The sequence below is a fragment of the Ochotona princeps genome, chromosome 8 (assembly GCF_030435755.1).
Source record: "Ochotona princeps isolate mOchPri1 chromosome 8, mOchPri1.hap1, whole genome shotgun sequence".
Taxonomy (NCBI): Eukaryota; Metazoa; Chordata; class Mammalia; order Lagomorpha; family Ochotonidae; genus Ochotona; species Ochotona princeps.
In genome coordinates, this window is record NC_080839.1 from 9589331 (window position 1) to 9608829 (window position 19499).

General features: G+C 41.8%; 1 protein-coding gene and 1 pseudogene across 3 annotated transcripts in view; one reads left to right on the forward strand and one right to left on the reverse strand.

The window, feature by feature from the left end:
* AFF3 (ALF transcription elongation factor 3) overlaps positions 1–19499 on the forward strand; it is a 564045-nt gene that overhangs the window by 329846 nt on the left and 214700 nt on the right. The window lies entirely within an intron of this gene.
* LOC101531125 (eukaryotic initiation factor 4A-I-like) lies at positions 11739–13036 on the reverse strand (annotated as a pseudogene).

Genomic DNA, 19499 nt, shown 5'->3' on the forward strand with positions numbered 1-19499 from the left:
CTTTGCAGGGGAGTTTTCAGTAATATTCATTGTGCCTTTGTCTCTTCTTTTGCTCTTGGTCATTGCACTTCTGGTTAGCAGAGTTTTCCCCTTGGGGCAGGTTTCTAAGCTGTGTCACCCACAGGTCTACAATGCTATTTTCCTTATTGCAGTTGGTACACAACTTTTTGCTTGCAGCCACTTGTGCCACAACCTCCAGCGAGTCCCAGGTCTGGGTTCTTATGTTAGATTTCCACCATGGTCTCTGTAGCCCCAGCTCTTGGCTCACCACTCTCCTCCTCCTCTGATACCATGTTGAGGCTGCACTGTTGTCTCTGCAGCCTTTCTCCCACTTCTGGTTGGAGCAGGTCCCAGGATTAGAGAGACACCAGGTGTCCTATATAATTAGGTTGTTGGTGGCATTGATCTTGTTGGAACCTGTTGGACGTTAGGTCTGGTTGCCTCACGGACCTATTTTGACCAGTACGATGCCACAGTCGGTATTATTTTCCTGTGGGACCAGTGCAATCCACGGACCTCAGTGAGTTCTCACAAGCTGAGCACATGCGCAGTTCACTGTTATCCCCTGCAGTCCTAAAGCTTTTGCCACAGTGTACAAAATGGTGCCTGATATACCACTACTGGAATTCTTGATCTGCTGGCCATCAGGTCTGAGGGCTACCCAGACCTGTCCTGGGTGGAACCTGTAGAATGCCACGTTGCTGCAGTTCACTGAGACAGAAATGAGTTCACTCCCAGCTCAGCGCATGCTCCGTCCCTTCCCTTGCCCTTTCCTGCTTATGCAAAATGGCTCCTGATTCAGCTCTAGGGGGCTGACTGGGCTGTGAAATCCACTCTGTTCTCACACTGCTCGTCTGGGATCTGCTGCTGTGTCTCTGCTCCTGGTCAAATCAAACGGGCCAGCAGAACGGACAGTTCTTTGTCTGGGTTCACCTCCCAAGCTCCCAGTGAAAGTCCTTTTCCACCTGGTTGCTGGTGGAGTTCTGGCTGCTGGTGGAGTTCATATCGCCTGTTAGCTGAATGCCACTGGAGTATCTGTCACTGCAACACCACACCGTTGTGTCTGCTGCTTTGCTGTGTCTGTCAGTCTCCAGGTATCCTTATGCTGTTGTTCTGTCTTCTCTTATTTCCTTGAATATGACCTCTCTGCTTCATCCTGATTAGATGTTTTTCTGTCCGTTTAAACGTGTCCTTACCCTATTCTGCCATCTTGATTCTCCCCCCAAACTAAATTTCAAAATAGTAATCTATCATTAAGATACTTCTATTATGATGTTTTTAACAATTGGTGTAGCAAAAGTATAAACTAAAAATTTGACAGAAATCTGTTCCCAGTAGTATAGGGCAACATTTCTCCTTTCGCGTGCCTGTTGATATTTTCTCTTCTCTTTGCTTTTAGCTCCCACCTATTAAGGGAGAATGTGTGGTATTTGTGTTCAACTTAACATGATGTCTTCTAGTTGGATCTTTTTTGATGCAAATGGTAAAATTTTCTTCTTTATAGCTGAGTAATATTTCACGTTTTATTTTCCCATTTATCTGATGATGAGCACCTGGGTTGATTCCGTATTGCGCCGTTTAAACAGTGCTGTTCTCTTACAAGCCTGCTGGAGCAGCCATCTTTGATATGTGTTTATGTCTTTGAGGTATACACCCAGTAATGGGATTGCTAGATTATGATGGCAAGTATGTTTCTAGTTTCAGAAATCAATAAATACCTTTTTAAAAATAAATACCTTTATGTTTTAAATATTTGTGGTTTTTTTTTTTTACATTTTTAAAATTTATTTTGTATTTTATGATACAATTCCATATGGTTTGGGATTTCCCACTTCCCCCCCCCCCAAATTCACACCCCCCCAAGTGATCTTCCCCATATTGTTAAAATAATATAGTCCTTCATAAGCAATCATAAGCCCATCAGTCTGTTATTTACGTGTGCCCCAACGTTGCTGGTACAGACAATGTCAGACAGTCCGGCATCCCATTGTCTAGATATGTCCAGCAGTTTCGCTGGGAGTCCATCTTTGAGAAATCACATACTCCCTGCAGCAGGGTGTAGGCCTTCCCCTTCTCCACCTTCCACCACATCCTTGATGGAGTTTGTTACTCTCTGCTGTTTGGATAGTAGCATTTCTGATGAGAGTGAGACAATATGCTAGTTTTGATTTGCATTTCCCTGATGCCTCACGGTGTTGGACAGCTTTTCATGTGTTTGTTGCCCATTTACATTTGTTTTGGAAAACTGTTGGTGTCCTTTAACCCATTTCTGGACTGGATTGATTGTTTCTAGTTAAGTTATTTTTGTGTGTTGCTGATTTACTTTGGATATTAATCCTTGATTTTGGTTCACAGGTAACTTTCAAATTTTTTTCTTCACATTCTGTTGATTGTCTCTTCACTCTGTTGATCGTTTCCTTTGCTGTACTTCACTCTGCACCTTGATGTCTTCATACCAATAATTATCATATTTTATGCCTGAGTATATTCTATCCAATCATAATGAAGAAAATGGAAAGTACAACCCCTGTGCTGCACAGGTGGCAGCTTGTAGCAGGTGACAGTCTTCTGCTTGACCAGGGACCTGGTTTAGGGGTCCACCCTTGCTTCTGGGATTAGCAGTACCTTTGACTTCCTTTACTTGACTCTGCAATTCCACAATCACCCAGATCTGTAACATTGATGACCAAGCTAATGAAAACCTGAGAAAACAGCTTGTGGCACATTGGAGGAGGGTTGAAAAGAAAGTAAACCTGTGAAATTACCAGAGGAATTTGAGTTCATATACCTTACTATTTCTGATAAATTTCATAAAACTTGATTTGCTGATTCCAAGGGAAGAAACATTGTTGGGAAATTATACACATTATTACACGTGTAAATCTAAACTGCATGGAATCAGGAGGAAATGGGAGATGGTATTTTTAAAACTCTTTGAGGGATAATTGATGTATAATAGAATGGTAACATGCTAAAATTGACACCTGTGATAACATCATTACAGTCAAACTAATAAACATAGTCATCATTGCCATGTTGTTCCCAGACTTTCATTCCTATTGCCCTTCTTCATGTGTCACTCTCACCCTTGGGTTCATCTGATTTCCATCCTTGTTGCTGAGTTTCCATTTTTCAAGAGTTCTGCATATATAGATGGACTCACAGTATGTGTCTTTCTTGTTTGGCTTCATTTACTCTGTATCATTTTAAAATCTATTCATGTTTTTGTGGGTGTCAACAGTCACTGCTTTTTTTTCTATCATCCACTTTTTAAAATTATTTATTATTTAACTTCATTAATTACATTGTATTATGTGACACAGTTACATAGGTACTTGGGTTCTCCCCACCCCTCCCCAAACCCTCCCACCATGGTGGATTCCTCCACCTTGTTGCATAACCACAGCTCAAGTTCAGTTGAGATTCCCCCATTGCAAGCGTATACCAAACATAGAGTCCAGCATCTTATTGTCCAGTCAAGTTCAACGGCTTCTTAGGTATACCCACTCTGGTCTGAAGACAGAGCCAGCAGAGTATCATCCCAGTCAATTCAAAGCTCCAACATACCATCAGCAAAAATTTACATCATTATGGAATTAATTGAGATAGTAATGAGTAACCAATATGTTAAAAGTAAATGCGAGTTCCCAGCCACCTTCTGTGACCACCTCACCTACACTTCAATTTTAGTTTATACACAACATACAACATTCATAACATAACATGTTATACATAACATCATATCATCTTAAATTAAGGCAAACATGTGGTATTTAACCTTTTGGGATTGGCTCATTTCCCTTAGCATTATGGTTTCCAGTTTGGCCCATTTGGCCACAAAGAACTGCATTTTGTTTTTTTTAATAGCTGAGTAGTATTCCATGGAGTAGATGTACCATAGCTTTCTTATCCAATCCTCTGTTGATGGGCATTTTGGTTGCTTCCATGTTTTTGCGATTACTGATTGTGCTGCTATGAGCATAGGAGTGCATGTTGGTTTCTCATAAAACAATTGTTCTGGATATATTCCTAGGAGTGCTATTGCTGGATCATACGGTATGTTGAATTTGAGTTGTTTGAATATTCTCCATACTGATTTCCATAGAGGCTGTACTAGCCTGCAGCCTCACCAGCAGTGGAGTAGGGATCCCTTTTCCCCGCAACCTCGCCAACAAGTGTTGTTGGTGCTTTTGAAGCTTCTGTACAGCTAGAGAAACAATCAACAAAGTAAAAAGGCAACCCACAGAATGGGAGAAGATCTTCGCACACGACATAGGTGATAGAGGGCTAATCTCCAGAATATACAAAGGGCTACAAAACAACCAAAATGTCAAAACAAACAAGCCACTCAAGAAATGGGCACGGGAAATGGGCAAACACTTCACAAAGGAACAAACCCAAATGGCAAATAAACATATGAAAAAATGCTCAAGTTCCCTGGCAATAAGGGAAATCCAAATTAAATAGTCACTGCTCTTTATGACCGAGTATAATCCATTGTGTGCTACAGTTTGTTTATCCATTCACCTGTTGGAGGACATTAGTTGTTTCCAGTATTTTGACGCCATTACAGACAGAACTATCATAAACATGTATGCAAGTGTTTAGAACACAGGATGTCTTTGGACACTATCCTGCTTTTCCGTTCAGGAGTCGAGTGTTTGCATGAAGTGGTTAGAGTACTTGTAAGTTTGGTTTAAAAACCTACTGAACTCTTCTCCACAATGCCTATGCTGTGTTGCATTTTTACCAGCATGAAAGAACCCTGCTTGTTTTCACATCCTTGCCAATACTTCGCCTTTTTATCCTAAACATTCTAATGGGTGTGTAACAGAACTGGCTGTGCCTTTCATGTGCACTCTCTTTGTAACTGATTACTCTGAGGATCCTCTCATAAGCTTGTTTTATCTCTATGAATCCTCTTTGGGGAAACATGTCTGAAACTTTGACCCTTTTATTCAGTTGCCCATTTCTTAATTTTGAAAATTATTTCTATACTCATGTATTTCAAAATTGTCTGCCAAAATAAGCTTATGTTTTAAAATATCTTATTTTAAAAACTTGTCATTTGCTGTATGATGTTTCATGCAGACATTATATAATATCCATCCAGCAAAAACATACTTATTTTGTTCAAGAATTTAATCTTTCTTTTTTGAAAATATTTAAAAATTCTGGTTTTAAAAATGGAGAAATATACAATAAATGATCATGACCTGTCTTCACCCTGCTGTCCAGTAGAACCCTAGAACTTGTTACTCCTATCTGGTATAACCTGGATCTGTTAACCAACCTTTCTCCAACCCTTCACACCTCTTCACTCTCCGTACTCATTACATTTTTAACTTCTTTAAGATCACCTATTAAAAAAAAAAAGAACTCCATGTATGAGTAAGCTCTTATGGTTGTTTTCTTGTACTTGGCTTATTTCACTGAACGTGCTCACCTCCAGGTCTACCCATATGGTTGCAAATGAGAAACTATCATTTTGATGGCCGATTAATGTTCCATTGTATTTACATCTTCTCTATCCATCCACCAGAAAGGTCAGTTGTTTCTATTTCCTGACTGTTGCAGACAGTGCTGTGACAAACATGGGGCTACGGGTATCTCTTCAATAAATTTCATGTCGATTGGATAGACTTAGACGTGGGGATTGCTGGATCATATGAGGCATTTCTATTTCTGGTTCTTTGTGGGACCTCCACACTGTTTTTTACAAATGGCTGTACTCATTCAGATTTCACCAGTAGTGTGCAGGGATTCCTTTTCTCCACATCCTCGCCAGTAGTTTTGGCTCTGATAATAGCAGATCTTACTGGAGTGAGATAATATCTTGTTTCTACTTGCATTTTCCTGATAATTGGTAATGTGGGGCATTTCATCATATACCTGTTAGCCATCTTCTTGTAAGAAATTCCTGTTTATTAATCTTTTTTAAAAGAGTTGTTTATTTGTAAGGCAGAGTTTGGGGAGGAAGGGACGGAGAAGGAGAGGAGATCCTCCATCCATTGGTTCACTCCCCAAATGTCCTCAGTGGCCAAGGCTGGGTCCAGTGCAGTCAGGATGCAGGGGGTTCTTCCTGGTCTCCCGTGTGGGTGCAGGGGCCAAGCACTTGGCCATCCACACTGCTTTCCCAGGTGCATTAGCACAGAGCTAGATTAAAAGTGGAGCAGCCAGGATTCGAAGCTGGACCCTTGTGGGGTGTTGGTGCCACAGGCAGCAGCTTCACCCACTGGCCCCTCTTGCCCATTTTTAAACTGATTCTTCTGGGGCTTTCGGTTGTGGGTGCCTGTTTTGTTTTACTTGTCATTGAATGGAGTTCTTTATTCTGAACTGGATACAGACCAGTTGTCAGACGTATAGCTTGCAAATTTGGAAGTCTGACTCTTGACTCTTTTCTTTGCCATGTTCTCTGACTTGGTGAAATCACATTTTCCTGTCTTTGCGTTTATTTTCTGGGTGCATACCAATGTCCTGGAATATTTTCTGAGGTCTTTCATCTATCCTTGATCTTTGGTATTTCATTTTTGAGATGCCCCTGTACTCTGCAGGCCGTGTATACACTTTGTATGTAAATATTTTGCAAATATTTTCTTTCCAAACGAAATATCTTTATATTCTAAGTTTTTTTTAATATATACATTTTCCATGCAGCTTCTGAAAGGTCTTTATAGGCATGATTTTTTAATAATTCTTGTAAAACTTATTTTAAATTCCGTTTGCCGTGAACTTTTTCACATGCCTTTTTAGATGGGCCTATCTCCAGATTCTGTTTTGCTCCCACGTTTAGTCTCCATAACAATGTCAAACTCTGTGTCCTGCTAAACATAGATAATGTCATTTTAAAAAAATCAGAGTGCTTGCTTTCTAACTTTGTTCTTATTTTACAAAAATCATTTTGTTTTGTTAATAGCCTTACATATGTATGTGAGTTTTAAAACCAGCTTTCTAATTTCTACAATAATATTCCTGTCGTGATATTTTGCATTGAATCCACAAGCAGGAAGAATTGACATCTTAACAATACTGATTCTCCCAAACTGTGAACATCATATATCTCTCTATTTATTTAGGTCTCTTCAATTTCTCCTGCAAGGTTTTGTAGTTTTTAGTGTACAGGACTTAAACATCCCTTCTCAGATTTATCCCTAAATATTTCATCTTTTTTTTTTTATATCATTATACAAGACATTGATTTTTTTCAATTCTTATTTGTTGTTAGCTTGTAAACATATGACTTATGTTTATAGCCTACAACTTTGTGCAAGTAACATTAATTTTAATAGTTCTTTTGTAGAATCATTAGGTGTTCTGCGGAGGCCACCCATCTCAGATTATCATTGAAGGCACCCTTCATTTAACTTTCTTCTGACTCAGCCAAGTTTCCTTTGAATGCCTATCGAGTGTCCGGTTCACTGTGATGCTTTCCGGTCTGCCTGCTGAGAAACATTACTGTTCCTGGACTTGTGCTAGCACCTTGGATTTTCTCCCTAACCACTTCTGATGATTTCCACTACCCTGAAATTCAAATTGTTTCCTCACACACATGGGCTGCTCAGGGCTCTACTACATACCCAGCTGGGAGCTTGCCTGGTCAGTAGTTTTCCATACCTGAGGATAGATTTCACTGGTGTTTTGATGTCCAACTTCTGGGAAACCTGTATTTCTCAAGTTTATTGCAAATAGGAAATGTTTTGGCTTAAAACACATTTTCTTAAACGGGAAAGATAAATTAGTGATGCTGTGTGTTAAACTGTAGAATTTTACATCAAATAATGTGTGAGTACAGGGTGTTTACATGTCAGTGCCATGGACTATTAAGTGTGATTCACTGGGAATCTTGCAGAGAATTTGCCAACACTATCACCCGATGTTGACAGGTTTGCTTAGATGGTAAGATACCAAGAACCCACATACTGAGATTTTCACATTTTAAAAGTGTGAGGTTTTATGCTGAGTTTAAGAGGAAGGCAACAGGATAATCGTGTGATCAGCTGTGGAGCTTGATATTAAGTAAGGATGCAGATGTTGATTAATATCCTGAGTCACAGCATATCTCTCCATCTTTATCTGGCTTTTCATAAATGTTTGTATTATTCTTCATAAACTTCAAAACTGAAATTCTAGATTTTGTCCTCACTTCTAAAAGACCAGTCTATACCAGGAGCCATGTTTAAATAAATTAGTAGAAAACGAGGAGACCCATGGCAAAGAAGGTAGAAAGCACTGCATAGCCATAAAGGAAGATAAAGTTCCAACCACCTGCAGGGTCCATGTGCAGTTTCCTGAATTGGTGCGAGAGGAGAAATGCCATGAGCAAGGAGCTGGACACTGTTGAGACAGGTAAGCTTCACCAGTAAAGGCTGGTAGGAAATGGTGAAGGAAAGGTATTGAGAGCCTGGAAGCTAAGCCATTGAGCTGGAGAGAGGTACTGGATTTCCTGTGCTCGTCCTGCTTTGTGCCTGTGACCACAGCACCCCTTCCAATGAACATTACAGCATTTTGACAAATCACAGTATAGGCAATAAAACACGGTAGTGGTAAGATGTTAAGCCGAGGAGTGATGTCATCAGACCTGTGCCTTTGACTGATTGCTAGGGCTCCTCTGATGAAGTAATGAATGGCATAGAATTTGCCCTCCTGCTATAAACAACTAGGAAGTTGTACCAAACACGTGGAATGACTGGTTTCAGACATTGGAAAACAGTCACGACAGAATTGTGGTCCTTTGAGGGGAAATAAATCAGGTGACTACTGTAGTCATCTCAGATTTATATTCAGGGGTGCTTTCTAGACTGCACTGCACAGAGAGAGCTTCAAGCAAAAGCTACAAGTCCCACTGAGGCCAACAGAGACACAACAGGGCTGGTGATGCCTGGGCAGCTGGAATTTGTAAGGCAGGATGGGAAGGTAGATATCCTTGGAGAAAGAGTTTCAGAAATCTGCAAAAAGGGGGCCCCTTGAGTCTGGCTGAACACTGATCCTTCCATGCATAATATGAAGCTCCAGAAGGCCATGCAAATATGAATTGCCATGGAACTATGAGCTGAACAATTCCCAGGACTCATAGATGGAAGAGTTGCATTTGGATTCTGATGAGCCATAATAGGGGGGACATCATTAAAACGCGCAGCATTAAGGAGGAACGCTACAAGAGGCATGCCAGAGTCATAAAACTAAAAAGTCCCTAGAGTTCAGAGATTGGGCCCACCCTCTCAGCCTTTAAAAATTGGCCTTGAAAGATTAATTTGATACACAAGAGGCCCAATTCCCTGACAAAACAAACTTGTCAGTTTCAGCAGAGAGAAGGTTAGAGCAATAACCAAGCTAATATCTGTAGTGTTAAGGCACCTAATCCAAAATTGTGGCCCATAACGAAAGAACTCGGTGATAAAAGCTGATTCTCAGAAGTAATGAGGATTATGGAATTATCAGACAAAGATATTAGAATAACATCATCTTGAATGGACTTAGAAATTTAAAGGAAAAGATAAACACAATGAGGAAAGAAATTAAAACCATCCAAATGTGGACAGGCATTTGGCTCACAGGCTTCAGTTGCTCTTGCTTCCCATTTCAGGTTCTAGACCTGGCTGGCTGCTCTGCTTCTGTTCCTACAACCCACATAGAAGACCATGTTGGACTTTAAGGCTCCTGGCCCTCTCCTGGCCCAGCTCTGGCTATTGTAGGCATCTGGGGGGAGAACTAGTAGATGGGAGATAGCTTTCTGTCTGACTTTTGGGCCTTTCAAACAATAATTTTTTTTAATATTTTTATTGTAAAGTCAGATATACAGAGAGGAGGAGAGACAGAGAGGAAGACGTTCCATGCAATGATTCACTCCCCAAGTGACCACAACAGCTGGAGCTGAGCAAATCTGAAGCCAGGAGCCTCTTCCGTGTCTCCCACTTGGGTGCAGAGTCCCAAGGCTTTGGGCTGTCCTGCACTATTTTCCCAGGCCACAAGCAGGAATGGGAGCTGGATAGGAAGCAGGGCCACCAGGATTAGAACCAGCGCCCACATGGGATCCAGGCATATGCAAAGTGGAGACTTTAGCTGCTAGGTTATTGCACTAAGCCGCCAAACAATAGTTAAAAAAAAAGATAACATGGGCATTCTAGAGCTGTAGGATACACTATTTGACATTCAAAATTCACTGGACAGATTTGACTGTGAGTCGATACTTCAGAAATTAAAAACTAGTGAAGCTGAAGACATAGCCATGGAAACCATCCAGAGTGGAGCATAGAGCTCAAAAAAGAGTAGTGGTGGGAGAGGACTTCCAAATCTGATGTAAACTACAAATCTGCAGATCCAGGAAGTTGTATAAACCTCAAGATGAAGAACAGCACTCCCAGCCTCATCATCCCCAAACTGTTAAAGACGAGCAATAGAGGAAATTTTAGAAGTAGCTCATGGAGGAAGCAGACATAAACTTTATTGTTGCAAACAATTGCCAGCAATAACACAATGGACTATATATTTGAGGTTGAAAAACAAGTCCCATCAGCCTAGAAATCTGTATTTCCCACAATGAGGATAATACACATTATCCACACAAAAGGTTAAAGAATTTCCTGCCAGCAAGTTGCATAAAAGTAGTATCAGTGAAGGATCTTCAAGTTTAAGAAAAATAATACCAGATGGAAATGTGGGGCTGTCTAAGAGAATGAAGAGTTCTGGGAGTCAGAGTTCAGTGAATATGTGTTTTCCTAATGGTAGTTTTAATCTTAAATTAAATGCAGACTGGAGCAGTGCTGAGTGGTGTACTGAGGGGTTATCACATGCATAGAAGTAAAAGGGAATCACAATGATGGAACAATAAATGGGAGGAGGAAACAGAGGTTCCTGTTACAAAGCCACTCTAAGTACCTTGATGTGCTGCTCAATGGCAGACTGATAAGCTAAAGATGCCCAATGCCATCTGAAGAGTAGCTGCTGAAAATTAAACAGGTACAGCAAATAAGCAACCATGGAGGAAAAAATAAGAGATTCCATTAATCCAGAAGGAGTCAGGTAAGGGGTAGGAAGGGAATAACAAGCCTACAGAGCAGATGAACAGTTAGCAGCCTGATCAGCCTGAACCATCAATCTAACCTAAACTTAATTTAATCTCATAATGATACTAAATGTCAGTGGTCTAACCCTCTAATTAAGATAGTAAATTGTAAGTGCAGATAAAAGCAGAAAACCAACTATGTGCTACTGCATGCTTTAAATATAAAGGATGTGCAGATATTAATCCAAATAAATGTTGCCAGAATGCTAATATTGGGCAAGGTAGAATTGAAGGATGTGGAGATACAGGGGGTGGTTTTTTTTTGTTTGTTTATTTGTTTTTTTGGTTTATTTGTTTCCAAGTCATTTTATTCAGAATTTCAAGTTTGCTTTCTGAATCAATGAATACTGTACAAAACAATGTAAAAATGGTTACCATTTTCTCTGCCCTGCTCCCCCAGCTGAGTCCAACCACTAGACAACCTCCCTTGGGGCGCCTTCCTGCACATTTGGTCTAGCACAGGAGGTTGAGTGCTTTGTGGAAAACCTCTGCATCAGTTACGGAAGAATTCAGCTGGGGTGGGAGAGCATGTGGGACCTGGAGGTAACTAGGTTAGGGAAACGGATTATTGTTGTTTTGGGGGGTGGGGGAAGGAGATGACGCCTGGAGCAAGAGCCTACCCCAAAGAAAAGTTTTTTAGAGTGTTCACAGTTCTTCTTTTTCCCCAAGAAGTGACATTTATTCAAAGAAAAAAATATAACAAGATATCCATCCCTTGGGTCCCTCCCTTCCCCAGTCGTGCTGCTGCTCAACCCCTGAACGACTGAACTCCAGGCGGGGGCTCCATAGCAGGCCAGCCCCTCAGATGAGGTCAGCAACATTGAGGGATGTCTCCTCAATGGAGGTGTTGTAGAGGGTCTCGATGTCTCCGAGAGTCCTCTTGTCTTCCTCTGTCACCATGTTAATGGCCACATCCTTCCGGCCAAAACATCCACCACGCCCAGTTCTGTGGATGTAATTTTCCCTGTTTGTGGGAAGGTCGTAGTTGATGACTAAAGAAACTTGTTGCACATCAGTGCTCTGGCCAGCAGGTCAGTGGTGATGAGCACTCAGCTGGAGCCTGAGCAAAACTCCCTCATGATCACATCTCGTTCCTTCTGGTCCATGTCTCCATGCATGACAGATACTGTGAAGCCGTGGGCACGCATCTTCTCAGTGGACCAATCGACCTTCCTTCAGGTGTTGATGAAGATGACATCCTGGGTTATGGTCAGGGTTTTGTCACACCGAGTGTCCAGTTTCCACATTGGTGTAGAACTGGTGGATACCCTCCAGGGACAGTTCTTCCTTCTTGACAAGAATCCAGATGAGATTTACCATGAATTTCTTGGTCACTTTGAGCACGTCAGAAGGCATGGTAGCCGACAACTAGACCAGCTGGGTGCTGCTGTTGAGCTTTTGGAATATGTTGTAGATCTGGTCTTTGAATCCATGGCTTAACGTTTCATCAGCTTTGCCTAGTACAAACATCTTGATGTATTTGGGAGACAAGTATCTCCAATTAAGCATGTCGAACACGCAGCTGGGGGTCCCCACGATGATATGGGGACTTCCATTTGCTGTTTGCGTGATTCAGCATGCACATTGGTACCCCCAATGCAGGCATGGCAGAATGCACCCATCGTAATCTCTTAATGCCATGACCACTTATTGCATCTGCTGAGCCAGGACTAGGGCCTGTGTGACCTTCAGGTCCTGCTCAATCTGCTATAGAATTGATATGGCGAATGTGGCAGTTTCCCTGTCCCAGTTTGGGCTTGAGTGATTTCATCATAACCTTTGATGCAAGGAAGAAAGGCATGCTGCTGGGTAGCAGAGGGCTTCTTGAAACCATAGGTGTAGATTCCATACAGGAGGGACTCGGAGAGGTTCGTGTCATCAAAGCTTTCCATGATCTCATGATCATGATCTCATGGACAGCTCCATCCCATCAGGGCCATTGTCTCTGGATCAGGAAACCTGACTTGCAAACATAATCCTTAGGAACTAGGAGAGATAATAAAAATTGCAATACAAGTCACCCAAATACAATGCAATATAACCTTTCCTATGTATACAGCTAATACAAGAGTTTTCATTACATAAAGCAAAAGCTGGTTGAACTGTAAGGAGAAAATGTCTAATTTACAATTTTAATCGGAGATGTCAATACTCCCTTTGCCTTGTTTGGTAGAATTAGTAGATGGGAAAGTAGTGAAATTACAGAAGACCTTTAATACTAACATCTGACTTGACCTAATAATCTGTAATAACCCCTCATAGTCTTATTATAAAACCTATTTCCAGTGGTAACGTTCAACTGTCTCTGACACATGCAGATGGAATATTGTTAAAATCAAAGATGTTCTGGACTGTAAAGCAAAGCTCTGTAAAAAAAGAAGGATTGAACTAAAACAAACTTATTTATAAATAAAAAATAAATATACCTAGAAAAGTCTTGACATAATGGGAAATTAAACACCATATTTTTAAATAACCCATTGGTCTAAGAAGAAATCACAAAAGAAATTAGAAAATGGACTGGCACTAATGAGCAGTTATGTATAAAATGCAGCTAGGGCAACATGCACAGAAAGAAGATTGGAAGCTGGTGGGTTAAACCGCAGCTTGGGCCGCCAGGACCCCTTATCGGAGTGCTTGAGATGGAGTCCCACCTCTGCTTCTGATCCAGCTTCCTGCTAATGCTAAGAGGCAGCAGAGGATGACCCACCTGCTGGAGTCACGGACACCAAAGTGGGAGACACCGGTGAAGTCACTAACTGCTGGCTTGAACAGAGTCCAGCCCTGGCTGTTGTGCATGCTAGAGAAATAAACCAGAAGATTGAAAAATCTGTCTTCCTTTCACTCTGCCTTTTAAATAAACAACTGTTTAAAAGAAGGGGGAAAGGATTGGGAAATCAATTTTGTTTCCATCTCAAAGAGTACAGAGTGTAAAAATCAAAATACATCCAAGGAAAGGAGAAAGAAGAATAGTGTTAATATATCTCGATAAAATAGAAAATTGACAAAGGATAGGGAAATTTAATGAAATATAAATCTGGATCTTTAAAACCATGAATAAAATTAATGAAGTTTTGAACTGGCTACTCATGAAAATGAGAAAACACAGCTGATTCCTGTCAGCAGTGAGATGAAGGGCGTCACAGCAGATATTTAAGGAAAGTGAAGGAAGGAACGAGAGGTTGTTACAGGCGACTTTACACCAACGGAATTTGCCGCTTAAATGTACGTAGTTAAACCTGGAAATTACTGAATCTGCCCAGGAACACAGAAATCTGCCTACTTTTGTTTGCACTGAAAACACTGAATCTGTACTTCTGCCAAGTTCCCTGATCAGATGGCTTGACTCATCAATTTTAAAGTCAAGTACAAAATAATATTAAACATGTTCAAAATCCCTGGGAGGATACAGATAGATGGAATACTTGCCAGGTACGAAGAGCCTGGGAAAATGTACATTATCTTATCACAAATGTTCATTTTTCCACAGACTTGTTGAGCTACTCTTGTACTATGATGAGGCCCACATGAGCCTGGCATGGGAACCAGACAAAACTCTATAGACCAGCACAAAAATCCTTTGCGAAGTCTTAGCAACTCAATCCAGGAATGCCAGGAGAGCTTACCATGCAAAAATTAGTGTAATTTTCTATATTAACAGACTAAGGAGGGAAAATACTGTAAGATCACTTCAGTACACCTGCACTTTATCCCTGGCTCTGGCTCCTGACTCCAGATTCCTACTAATGCAGGCCCTAGGAGTGGTGTTGGCTCAGGTGGCAGGGCTGCTGCCTCCCCTCCCATTCCTGCTACCACCACCCAAGCAGGAGACCTAAATTTGAGTTCCTGGTTCCCAGCTTTGGCCCCAGCCATTGTCAGTCTTTGGGATGTGATCCAGTGGATGGGTGCCCTCTTTTGGCCTCATTACCTCTCAAATAAGTACAAATTAAAAGGCAGAAAGCTCCATTCTGACACCCCAGCCCCCAGCCCCGCTGTATTGCTGCTGTGCCTGCAGTCTTCATGGAGGACTTTGGCATAGCCAGTTCTGGAGTTTTACCTTCCTAGAGTCAAGTAATGTCTAGTCTGTTTCAGCTGCCAAGAGTCATCCATGTTTTGTGTATCTCAGGTCATTGTTTTTCTTGTTTGGTATTCTGGCAAACGGATATGGCATCGTTTGTTTACCTACTAATGATTAGCCAGTGGATATTTTAAGTCTTCAGTTTAGGGGCTGTTGTAAATGAAGCTGCTACTATGTACATTTGCTCGTGTGTACATATGTTTTCATTTATCTTGGGCAAATAACTAGAAGTAGAATTGCTTATCTGTTTACGTGTTTATCACGACTTCTCAGCTTTGCCATTGTTGACATTTTGGCCCAGATAATTCTTTGCTGTGGCGGGGGGGGGGGGGGTGGTTTCTTCTGTGCTCTGTGGAATGTTTAGCAGCTCTCCTGCTACTAACTGGTTGGCAGTACCACTCACCTCTTTTCCCACTCCCCCCCCCCCCAGTTGTGCAAACCAAAATCATCTCTGTACTCTGCCCCTGTTTGAAAGCTATATAATCCAGTACCCACTTAGTGGTCAGTGGTGATGAACTTATAAAAGCAAGCAGTGCCCTGTAAAGGGAGCCTTTTATCTTCAAATACATGAATAGTGCTGAGTTCATTTTCCAAGGTGCAATAAATCTTGCGTCTCCCATTCACTCTCAGAACATTCTATTCGATGCATCCCATTTAAAAAAAAATTCCAAAACCGCAAGCCATTGTGTGTAAATGTTGAAAAGCACATGGTAGTTTTATTAGCAGAAGTCCAGTCGGATTGCTGTGCATGCTACTGTTGGGCACAGTAGTCATCGCTTCAACCTGGGTCTCTATGTTTTAGCCTGTTCTTGCACTTAAGGTTTCCTGACAGCTCAGGACTCTGAGTTTGCTGTCACGTTTCTTCCCTCATCTGTGCTTTGTACATAGTTTTGGACAAGAAGCATTAGCTTGCAGTATTTTCCAAGGCAGGTTGGTAAATGCTTGGGTAGTCATTTTGATGGGGTGAATTTATCACAGGCAAGAGATTTTCGCATGGCAGTGTATGTATTTTCTGATGAGCAATCAGTTCGCACTTATTTTTTTGCAGGGGCTGCCATCAGCCATCTAATTTTAGGTATCATCACCAGGGTCCATGCCTGTATAATTTGGAGTGGGTCTACATTCCTTTCACTGTTGCAATTAGTTGGATGATTCCGTAATTTGCTTTAACATGCAAAGAAGATCACTTTGCAGCTATCTTTTAATTTGCAGAGCTTGTGCTTCTGCCACTGGTGTTTCTTTTTCCTGACAAGACTTTAAAAGGGTGGAGAGGACTGGGCAATGTAGCTTCCCAGTGGAAAACAAATCCTTGTGGGGCATGATTCCAAGTGTCTCTCCTGCCATGGCCCATTCTGGTGATGTTGGTCAGCACTTCCAAAGTGGAAATCCGTCCAGTGCCAGAGGTGGGAAGAGGCTGTGCTGCCAACCTATCTCCTCCCCACCACCAAGCAGGTTAATGCCAGCCAGGGTCTGAGAGGGGGGCATCCAGCTGTCATCCTGGTCACATTTTTTTCATGAGTTTTAGGGTCTTTGGAAAGGTAGGTAGTAGATTGGCTCCTCAACAGTTTCTCATTAAAATCATGAAGGCTGAGGTGAGCATTTGGTCCGGAATTTAAGATGCTGCTTGGGTTGCCCCATCCCACATCAGAGTCTCTGGGTTCGGGTCATACCTTGGCTTCTGATGGCAGCATCTGATGGGGGGATGGCTCCGGTAGTGGAATTCCCACCATTCTTGAGGGAGGTCCAGCTGAGGTTCCTGCCGTGGGCATCAATGTGGCCCACCTCGGTGGTGAGTGGACCAGTGCATGTGACAATCTCTGTCTCTGCCCGTGTCTTGAATTCAGTATTTCTTTTTAAAAAATTGTTGACTGTCACACTGTGTGTGAAGCTTTGCATCCATGTCACCTAATTTCATGTCTGTTAGCTCAGGGTGAGAAGTATTGTAACAACTCTAGGAGGTGTTTAAAGGAAGGAAGGCCATTGCAAGGGCCATCCAGGGCACAGGGCTGGCACTTAATCGAGCAGACTCCAAGCTGGGCTGTTGACTGAACTGCAAAGGGCAAAGGGGTTTTATCTTGTTGTTTTTGTTGTTGTTTTTGGTTTCTGGCTTGTTTTTGGTTTTTGTTTGTTTTGTTTTTTGTTCTCTGCCCAAACTAACTTCATTCAGGTTTGGAACCCAGGCTAATGCCTTTAACCAACAAAATTTAGATTTTTTTCAGGTCAGCAATCTGCTCAGAGCTCTTTCCAGGAGCGAACTTCAAAAAAGCTCACAGAAAATGAAATGAAAGATAAGCTTATTTTGATGTAAAGAAAAATTTTTTGAAATCCATCCATAGTACTATGTGTTTTCCCTGCACATTCTGAGTACTTTTTGTATATCATGGGGGACTGAATTCTGTACCTAAAAGATCTATTTCTGAATGCAGAAGCTGATAACCTGTGCAGCAGGGGTGGGCAGTGGGCAGGAACACAGTGGGGAAAGCTTGTGGCCGAATCCTGAGATCTCTCTGAATGCAAAGAACAGTAGCCCATACCGTGTGTGTGTGTGTGTGCGCGCGCGTGCATTGTAGGACCGTGGAAGGGTGTGGAGACCTGGGGTACAGTTCCCCAGGGAAGACAGCAACAGCCGAACACCTAGATGGTCATTTCATTTGTTTTCCAGCCTGGACCTCAGTGTCCTCTGATTTAAAGATTGGAGTTTGCGAGCAGTTAGCTAATTAGGACTCAACAAGGTACTTCTGGATTCCCTCGGAGTGCGGGGTGTAAGCAAGCACGCAGCGTGGCCTCCCATTGCCATCTGTGATTTAGACCAAGATCTTTTAGAGGAGTATAACGGCCTGAATTACTGCTCTTTTATATGTTTTTAAATGAGAATGTAAAGGCCAAGGGCATTTTTTCCCATTTAATACTATTAAATCCATCATTAAATCTCTCACTGAACACTGGCTGATTTTAATGATGCCCTCAAGTGCCAATCCTGGTGCTTGACTGTGTTAATATTGTTGTATATATAGATACAATAAATAATGCTTAGCTAAGATGCTATGAGAAGCATTCCTATGTGTATCAATAAAAATAGTCGTACTAATGAGACCAAGTGTCAGGAACAGATGGCCTGTTGGGAATCCAGCCATTGGAGCTCAAGTTCGACCATACTCCATGGTACATTGAGCCCGTCACTAAATCCAACCCGAATCCTCTAAGTATTTTACTGCACGTTGGCATAAAAGGATTCATTTGAAGCTACCGTTTATTTCCTTTCCATCTGACTTTACAGCACAGCAACAGAAAGCCACAAATGCTGGGCTGCGTCTTTCCTTCGCGTGGCCTCATTGCCCCTGACTTGTGGGCAGCATCCCAGTGGCCAGAGACGCCTGCTTGCCTGCTGCAGGCTTCCCCTTGTGCTGCATTACATTAGCAGTTTACCTTAGGCGATCCAGAATGCGAAAAAAGTCTTGATAAAAAAAAGTTGTCATTTTGAAGGTAAACAATATATCTGGACAGAAAATATTTCTTCCTTCACTGTGTGACTGTGTTGCTGCAAATCATTGCAAAGCCACCTCTAACACTAAGGACACACAGCTGGGTGTGTCCTCCCCCTCCACAGGGGAGATGTTCTAAGATGTCCCTTGGGTGCCTAAAACACAAAAAGAGTGCTAAATCCATTTATATACCAGTTTTTCCTACACATGCCTATCTGTAATGAAGTAGGATTCACAAATTAGCTAACATGCACTATGGACCAAGAATGACTAAATGGAATAGAAGAGTTACAATGGAAGGGTTCTCTAAAATTGTCATAGAAAAAGCGAATTCAGGGTACACTTACTTTAGTGCAAACTCCTGAAATCCATGCACATGAGGAGTCTCTAAAAAAATCTTCTAGAGGGGCTCGGCAGCGTGGCCTAGTGGCTAAGGTCCTCACCTTGATCCCATATGGCTGCTGGTTCTAATCCCGGCAGCTCCACTTCCTCTCTATCTCTCCTCCTCTCAGTATATCTGACTTTGTAATAAAAATAAAATAAATCTTAAAAAAAATCTTCTAGAAAAAATATATATTATGAAAGAATATCAAGGATTTCAAGATTTCTTCGGTACCAAGAACTACTTTGTCCTTTTGATTTCATTTTCCAGAACCTTTTTGATGTGCTCATCTATGTTGTAGTCTGTTGTTTAAAAATCTATGACTTGTTCTGGAAAATTAAATATTTTCACACTGTGGTTGATCCCAGTCACCACAAGCCCCAGAAAAACGAAGCTGTGGATGGGGGTGGAGGGTGACCTGTCTGGCTTGCCAGATGCAGTGCCACTGTCATCCACTGGTCCTGTGATTAACTCACATTGTCAAGCTCCCAGACT